Source organism: Daucus carota, chromosome 4 (genome assembly GCF_001625215.2).
Source record: "Daucus carota subsp. sativus chromosome 4, DH1 v3.0, whole genome shotgun sequence".
NCBI lineage: Eukaryota > Viridiplantae > Streptophyta > Magnoliopsida > Apiales > Apiaceae > Daucus > Daucus carota.
Genome location: NC_030384.2, coordinates 13131967 through 13140124, shown reverse-complemented (window position 1 = coordinate 13140124; position 8158 = coordinate 13131967). Strand labels below are relative to the sequence as shown.

Below are 8158 nucleotides of genomic sequence, written 5' to 3'. Positions count from 1 at the left end.
ATGGTGGCCCTGTTTCTTCGTTTCTCGCTCGTTCTCGCGTGCATGTCCTTCCTCGCTCTAGTACCACTTCCGTAGGTGATCACGGTTGCATTTAGCACATGCAACAAGCCCTTTAAACCCCTAGATAGCTCTAGTGGACGAGTGTGCTCTCGTGAGGGTTTGTAGAAGATATACCCACAAAATCCCAAGTCGCGATGAATCCACAATTCTCTATTCTTGCAAATAATGCACCAAAACCAACCTAAAATGATAGAAAATCACTTCATCACCTCAACTCGTGACCTGCACAGAAAAACAATAAAAACACATCAAAAGACACTAAACACTTAAGTACAACCAACCAATTTAAGTGGAAATGAAGGCCTATAAGTGCGTATAAATACCACTTATCAAATTAGCCCGAATGATTGCAGAAAATGAGAAACTAAAGGGTGCACAGTTGGTGACCCTAGAAAAGAAAGCAGATGAAAGGCCATCCAGTTCTTCCAGGGATGAGCTTAAAGAAGAAATACATGAGTTGGCTGTCGAGATCAGATCTAACCATGCTCTTTATATGTCAAGATTTGATGATATCGACAGTAAACTTGATCAACTCCTAAGTGATAAGTGGTATTTATACACACTTATAGGCCTTCATTTCCACTTAAATTGTTTGGTTGTACTTAAGTGTTTAGTGTCTTTTGATGTGTTTTTAGTGTTTTTCTGTGCAGGTCACGAGCTGAGGTGATGAAGTGATTTTCTATCAATTTAGGTTGTTTTTGGTGCATTATTTGCAAGAATAGAGAATTGTGGATTCATCACGACTTGGGATTTTGTGGGTACATCTTCTACAAACCCTCACGAGAACACACTCGTCCACTAGAGCTATCTAGGGGTTTAAAGGGCTTGTTGCATGTGCTAAATGCAACCGTGATCACCTACGGAAGTGGTACTAGAGCGAGGAAGGGCATGCACGCGAGAACGAGCTGAAAACGAAGAACCAGGGCTGCCAGTGGCAGACAGTAGCGCGCCCGCGCTAAAGGTTAGCGCGCCCGCGCTAGCTACTGTCGCCACTAGCGCGCCTGCGCTAGTTTAGCGCGGCCGCGCCCAGCAGAAGTGTCCCGGGCTGATTTTTGAAGCTTTTCTGATGGATTTTTGCAGCGGTCGAGGCCCGGTTGACTTGGTCAATGTAATTTAATTTCTCATGTGAAAAACCCTAGCCACCAAGTAGTTTTTATCATAGAATATCGTAATATAGTTTTATCAGTTTTTTTCTTGTAATCAAGCACATTATCAGTTTGTATTGGATCGTTCTTCGCGAGGAAGTGACAGTTTCGAGCGAGATCGTGAACATCAAATCTGTAACGTTGTGTTCTTTATTATTAATTCAAGTACTTTTATTCCGTTTGATTCTCGTAGTTAATTTATCATGTTTTCATTAGAACCCATGATGTCGATTAGTTCGATTATGAACTAACCGCCTTCATGGGATTCTAATGGATTTATCGATGTAGTTTAGTAACGAGATTGTTTGATTGATTTTGTGACGTACGTTGATTTCTTTGCATGAGCCGTGCTTATTCTTCTTAGGAGCGTAGCTAACTTCTAAGTTGTTTGTTAATTCTTTCTGAAGCGAGAATGGATGATTGAATTTAGAACTATGCCATGTAAACATAGGATTATGTGAATGAAACATAATTTGTGGTAGACTTGAACTATTTTTATCACCCTGTGTAATCACGATAGACGACCTGTTTTTAAACCTCTCTGCTTACACTACCGCTATAGAGATATAGGGTCTGAACTTTGTTGGTGTCCATGAGATTTCTGTCTTAATTGTGGATTTTGATTGGTATGATATGTGTGCAACGAGAGTTGGCATGTATTACTTTCGTGTTGTCTGATTAGGATCAACAGTCGCATGTTAATCAGTAATTTCAATTCTAGATGAATTCGATAATGAAGTTAGAATCCCATGTGTTTTCCTATTCTGATTTTGATTAGTAAATTTAGTTATTAGTATAAAAGAACACATCCTGGTTAATTGTCTTAGCAGTGAAATTACTCATACATTGTTGCATAGGTGCGTATTCTTAATTCACCAGTCTCTGTGGGATCGAACTTAATATATTACTTGTGATCACGTGCGCTTGCGTGTAGATTTTTGCGAACAAGTTTTTGGCGCCGCTACCGGGGACTCGGTGTTAATTAATTAGTTTATGTACTTAGCATCAGTGTGCATTAAAATTCACTGACTAGGATTCTATTCTCTTCTCACTTTTCTTCTTTTCTTTATTTCAGGTACTTGGGTCGCGTTTATGCTAACACGTTCTAAAGCTCGTAAGGAAGCAATTGATTCAACTTCTTCTTCTGATTCTGAAACAATGACAGAACCTGAAGCACAACCAGACAGTAAGGCATTGAAGGATTTCTCTATGCCAAAGATCGATGATATCCAGTCAAGCATTGTCAGGCCTGCAATCGCAGCCAAAGCCTTTGAAATCAAACCAGGAACTATTCAAATGGTCCAGAACTCGGTACAGTATGGGGGTTCTCCTACTGAAGACCCTAATATGCATATACGTAATTTTATAGAGATCTGTGACACTTTCAAATTTAATGAAGTTTCTGATGATGCTGTGAAGCTAAGGCTTTTCCCATTTTCACTGAGAGATAAGGCTAAGGGATGGTTGCATTCTCTACCATCTGGCTCTATTACTACATGGGAAGATCTAGCTCAGAAATTTCTCACTAAATTCTTCCCCATGGCAAAGACTGCTGCACTACGAAATGCTCTATCTCAATTCTCTCAACAATCAGGAGAAACATTCTGTGAAGCCTGGGAGCGATATAAGGAGATGCTAAGGAAGTGTCCCCATCATGGCATGCCGGATTGGATGCAAATAAACTGTTTCTATAATGGTCTTGGACCTCAATCCAGACCTATGCTTGATGCTGCTTCTAGAGGTGCGCTATGGGCTAAAAGCTATGAAGAAGCTTATGATCTTATTGAAATGATGGCTGCTAATGAATATCAGAACCCTACTCAAAGACTTACTCAAGGGAAGGTAGCCGGAGTTCTTGATCTTGACACGTCGACAGCGATTGCTGCTCAACTTAAGGCTCTCACGATGAAAGTCGATTCTCTGGCTCACCAAGGAATTCAACAGCCAATCTCAATTTGCGAATTATGTGCTGGTACTCACTCTACTGATCAGTGTGCCATTTCTAGTGAATCAGCACAATTTGTGAGCAACTTTCAGAGAGGTCAACAGCCTGCTCCAGCTACTTACCATCCTAACAACCGAAATCATCCGAATTTCAGCTGGAGTAATAATCAGGGTTATAATCAGCCTCAACAAGGATTTCAACAGGGACCTAAACAATATAGTCAGGCTGGAACTTCACAACAGTATGCACCTAAACAGCCATATCACCCTCCGGGATTTCAGAATCATGGGCAATCAGCTAACGAAAGGTCTGACATGGAAGAGCTAAGACTCATGTACAAGAGTCAGGCAGTAACTTTAAAAGCCTTGGAGACACAAGTCGGTCAGTTAGCTAATGCTTTATTAAACAGACCACAGGGGAATCTCCCTAGTGATACAGAAGTACCAGGTAAGAGGGACCATAAAGAGCAAGTCCAATCCATTACGCTGAGATCTGGAAAAACTACATCAGGGCCAACCTCAACATTAGTACAAGATCAGGATGATGAATCGCAAGAAATTACAGCAGAACTTCCTTCGAGTACAATTGGCATAAAACCTACTGTTGAAATGGACAGGGCTATCCCTGCAGCTGCTCCGGTATCAAAGCCATTATATCCACCACCTCCGTTTCCTAGGAGGTTAAAAAAACAGCAGCTGGATAAACAATTTGGTAAATTCCTTGAAGTTTTCAAAAAGCTTCACATCAACATTCCGTTTGCAGAAGCGCTCGAGCAAATGCCTAGCTATGCCAAATTCATGAAGGGTATTCTTTCAAAAAAGCTAAAGCTCGAGGAGTTAGAGACAGTAGCTTTAACGGAGGAATGTAGTGCTGTGCTTCAACAAAAATTACCACCTAAGCTTAAAGACCCGGGAAGCTTTACTATCCCTTGCACTATTGGGAAGTTCTCTTTTGATAAGTGTCTGTGCGACTTGGGAGCTAGCATCAATCTGATGCCTCTATCGATCTTCACACAACTTGGCCTGCCAGAGCTCAAGCCGACAAACATGTCTTTACAGCTGGCTGATCGTTCGATCACATATCCGAGGGGTATAATTGAAGATGTGCTGGTCAAGGTTGATAAATTAATATTTCCAGCCGACTTCGTGATTCTTGATTTTGAAGAAGACAAAAGAATTCCTATCATCTTGGGTAGACCCTTTTTAGCCACCGGGCAAACTTTGATCGATGTACAAAAAGGGGAACTTACAATGAGAATACAAGATCAGACGGTCACGTTCAACGTATTCAATGCAATGAAATTACCAACTGATGAGGAATCTTGTTTCAGTATGGATGTACTTGATACTACGGCAGAAGCTAATAGCCAGCGGGTTTTACAGAATGATGTATTGGAAGCAATCCTTACCAATGATGAGGAATTGAACAGTGAAGAAGAATTGGAAGAAATCCATCATCTTAACTCATCACCTTGGCGAAGGAATTTTGAACCACCTGTCGAATCTCTTGGCTTGGAGGAACAAAGGGAAGATCATAAACCACTACAACCATCAGTGATCGAAGCACCTAAACTTGAACTTAAACCGCTACCGGATCACTTGAGGTATGCTTTTCTTGGTGAATGTTCTACTCTTCCTGTTATTATTGCAGCTAACTTGTCAGGTGAGGAAGAGGAAAAACTTTTGAGGGTGCTAAGGGAATTCAAAACAGCAATTGGGTGGACTATAGCTGATATCAAGGGAATCAGTCCATCCTTTTGTCAACACAAAATTCTCATTGAAGAAGGAAGCAAACCTTCAGTAGAACAACAGAGAAGGTTAAATCCTATCATGAAGGAAGTTGTAAAGAAAGAGATTCTTAAATGGCTCGATGCAGGTATCATATATCCAATTTCAGATAGCTCATGGGTGAGTCCAGTACAATGTGTGCCTAAGAAAGGAGGCATGACAGTAGTAGCCAACGAAAAAGGGGAACTCATCTCAACTAGAACTGTCACTGGTTGGAGGATTTGCATGGATTACAGAAAGCTAAATAAAGCTACAAGGAAGGATCACTTCCCTCTGCCTTTTATTGATCAGATGCTTGACAGGTTGGCTGGTCATGAATTCTATTGCCTGTTGGATGGGTATTCTGGCTATAATCAGATTGCTATTTCTCCGGAGGATCAAGAAAAGACAACCTTTACATGCCCTTATAGTACATTTGCATTCCGAAGAGTACCTTTTGGCTTATGCGGTGCACCAGCCACTTTTCAAAGGTGCATGATGGCAATATTCTCAGAGATGATCGGCATCAATGTGGAGGTATTCATGGACGATTTTTCTGTATTTGGAACATCTTATGACGAATGCCTCACGAATCTGAGAATGGTTCTTAAGCGCTGTGTGGAAACTAATCTGATTCTCAATTGGGAAAAATGCCATTTCATGGTGCAAGAAGGAATCATTTTGGGACATAAAGTATCTGCCAAGGGACTGAAAGTTGATAAAGCAAAAGTGGAAACAATTAAAAATCTCCCTCTACCACTCTCGGTTAAGGGCATCCGAAGTTTCCTTGGTCATGCAGGTTTCTATCGGAGGTTCATCAAGGACTTCTCAAAAATTTCCAAACCTCTTTGCAATCTGTTAGAGAAAGACATTCCATTCAAATTTGATGAGGAGTGCTTGGAAGCATTTGAAATTTTGAAAAAGAAGTTGACATCAGCACCTATCATCACTGCACCTGATTGGAGTAAACCATTCGAATTGATGTGTGATGCCAGTGATTATGCTGTAGGAGCTGTACTGGGCCAGCGTACAGGTAATGTGTTTCATGTTATCTATTATGCCAGCAAAACCTTAAATGATGCACAATTGAACTACACTACTACTGAAAAAGAACTTCTAGCTATTGTCTTTAGCTTTGAGAAGTTCAAGTCTTATCTTCTTGGAACAAAGGTAGTGGTATACACTGATCATGCAGCCATTCGGTATCTCATTTCAAAGAAGGATTCCAAACCAAGGCTAATTCGTTGGGTTCTATTACTCCAAGAATTTGATGTAGAAATTAAAGATCGGAAGGGCACAGAAAATCAGGTAGCGGATCATTTATCCCGACTAGAAGATCATAGCAAACAAACTACTGACAACACTCTAATTAATGAATTCTTCCCAGATGAACAGTTGTTTGGAGTTGAGGCCGAAGAGCCATGGTTTGCTGACATTGTAAATTATCTGGTGAGTAAGGTCATTCCTCCAGAATTCTCTTATGCTCAACGCAAGAAATTCCTTCACGATGTGAAATGGTATATTTGGGATGAACCCTTTTTGTTTAAACAAGGAGTAGATCAAATTCTCAGACGGTGTATCCCTAATAATGAAGTTGAGGGAGTTTTGCGCGAGTGCCACTCCACTGGTTATGGAGGCCATTATAGCGGAGAGAAGACAGCAAAGAGAGTACTTCAAGCAGGTTTTTACTGGCCAACTCTGTTTAAAGATGCTCATCAGTTTGTGTTGGGTTGCGATCGATGTCAACGTACAGGTAATATTTCTAGGAGAAATGAAATGCCTCTTAAAATGCTTTTGGAAGTCGAAATATTTGATGTTTGGGGTATTGACTTTATGGGACCGTTTGTTTCGTCTTGCAACAACCAGTATATTCTATTAGCAGTTGATTACGTGTCTAAATGGGTGGAGGTGAAAGCCTTACCTACAAATGATGCTAAAGTGGTCTTGCAATTTCTTCAAAAACAAATCTTTACCCGTTTCGGAGTCCCTAGAGTCATTATCAGTGATGAAGGCTCTCATTTCTGCAATCGGAAATTCACAACCTTGATGACAAGGTATAATATCAATCACCGGGTTGCTACTGCTTATCATCCTCAAACGAATGGTCAAGCTGAAGTGTCTAACAGAGAGATCAAACGCATATTAGAGAAGGTGGTTAAGCCTTCTAGGAAAGACTGGTCTTTGCGATTAGACGAGGCTGCTTGGGCTTATCGAACAGCTTACAAAACACCACTGGGTACTTCTCCATTTCAGTTAGTGTTTGGGAAAGCTTGTCACTTACCAGTAGAGTTGGAACATAAAGCTTATTAGGCACTAAAGAAGTTGAATTTCGACTTACAATTAGCTGGAGAGAAACGCATGATGCAACTCAATGAGTTGGAGGAGTTCCGCCTCCGTGCTTATGAAAATAACAAACTTTACAAAGGGAAGGTGAAAAGATTGCATGATCAGCGGTTGATACAAAAATCTTTTGTAGTAGGACAATTGATTCTATTGTATAACTCTCGGTTGAAGCTGTTTCCAGGGAAACTCAAGTCACGCTGGTCGGGACCGTTTACAGTCAAGACGGTATTCCCCCACGGTGCGGTAGAAATCTATACCAAATCACCGGATGAATCATTTAAAGTTAATGGTCAACGGTTGAAGCCTTACTTTGGCGGAAATGTGAATCGTGAGGTACAAACCACGATTCTTCAATCGGAATCTGATTAATTCTGGACTTCACGTCGAGCTAACGACGTTAAACAAGCGCTTCGTGGGAGGCAACCCGCGCATTGAAACCATGTTGTACCGCTGTAAACCTCAAAAACGCAAAAAAAGAGAAAATTTAGCCCTGGGTGGCAGACACTAGCGCGCCCGCGCTAGTGTCCAGCGCGCCCGCGCTAAAGTGAACAGCGCGCCCGCGCTACACTTAGCGCGGCCGCGCTACTGTCTGCCCAGAAGCCCGATTTTCTCCCAAAAATATTTTATTTTCCGTTTTTAAAAGCCCACAATCCTAATTTTGCATGCCTAGCCCGAAATATATCCTCCATAACCCTAACTCAGCTCTCAAAATCCTATATAAACACAAAATCCATCTCCAATTCCTATTCTAATTCTACAAACCCTACTTATATATATACACCTCCATACACACAACCACCATCAAATCTCTCAAACCCACTACACACAAATCTCTTGCAACTTTCGATCTCTATCAATGGCACCCAAAAGAGCCCGAAGATCACAAGGACCAAGCACCC

At 41.2% G+C, this 8158-nt stretch overlaps 1 non-coding gene across 1 annotated transcript; it reads right to left on the bottom strand.

Moving 5' to 3' along the window:
* Positions 1-2759: 2759 nt before the first annotated feature.
* LOC135152452 (small nucleolar RNA R71) lies at positions 2760-2866 on the bottom strand. The gene has a single exon (XR_010291630.1). It is a non-coding gene; the product is annotated as a small nucleolar RNA R71 (small nucleolar RNA).
* Between the last annotated feature and the right edge of the window lie 5292 nt (positions 2867-8158).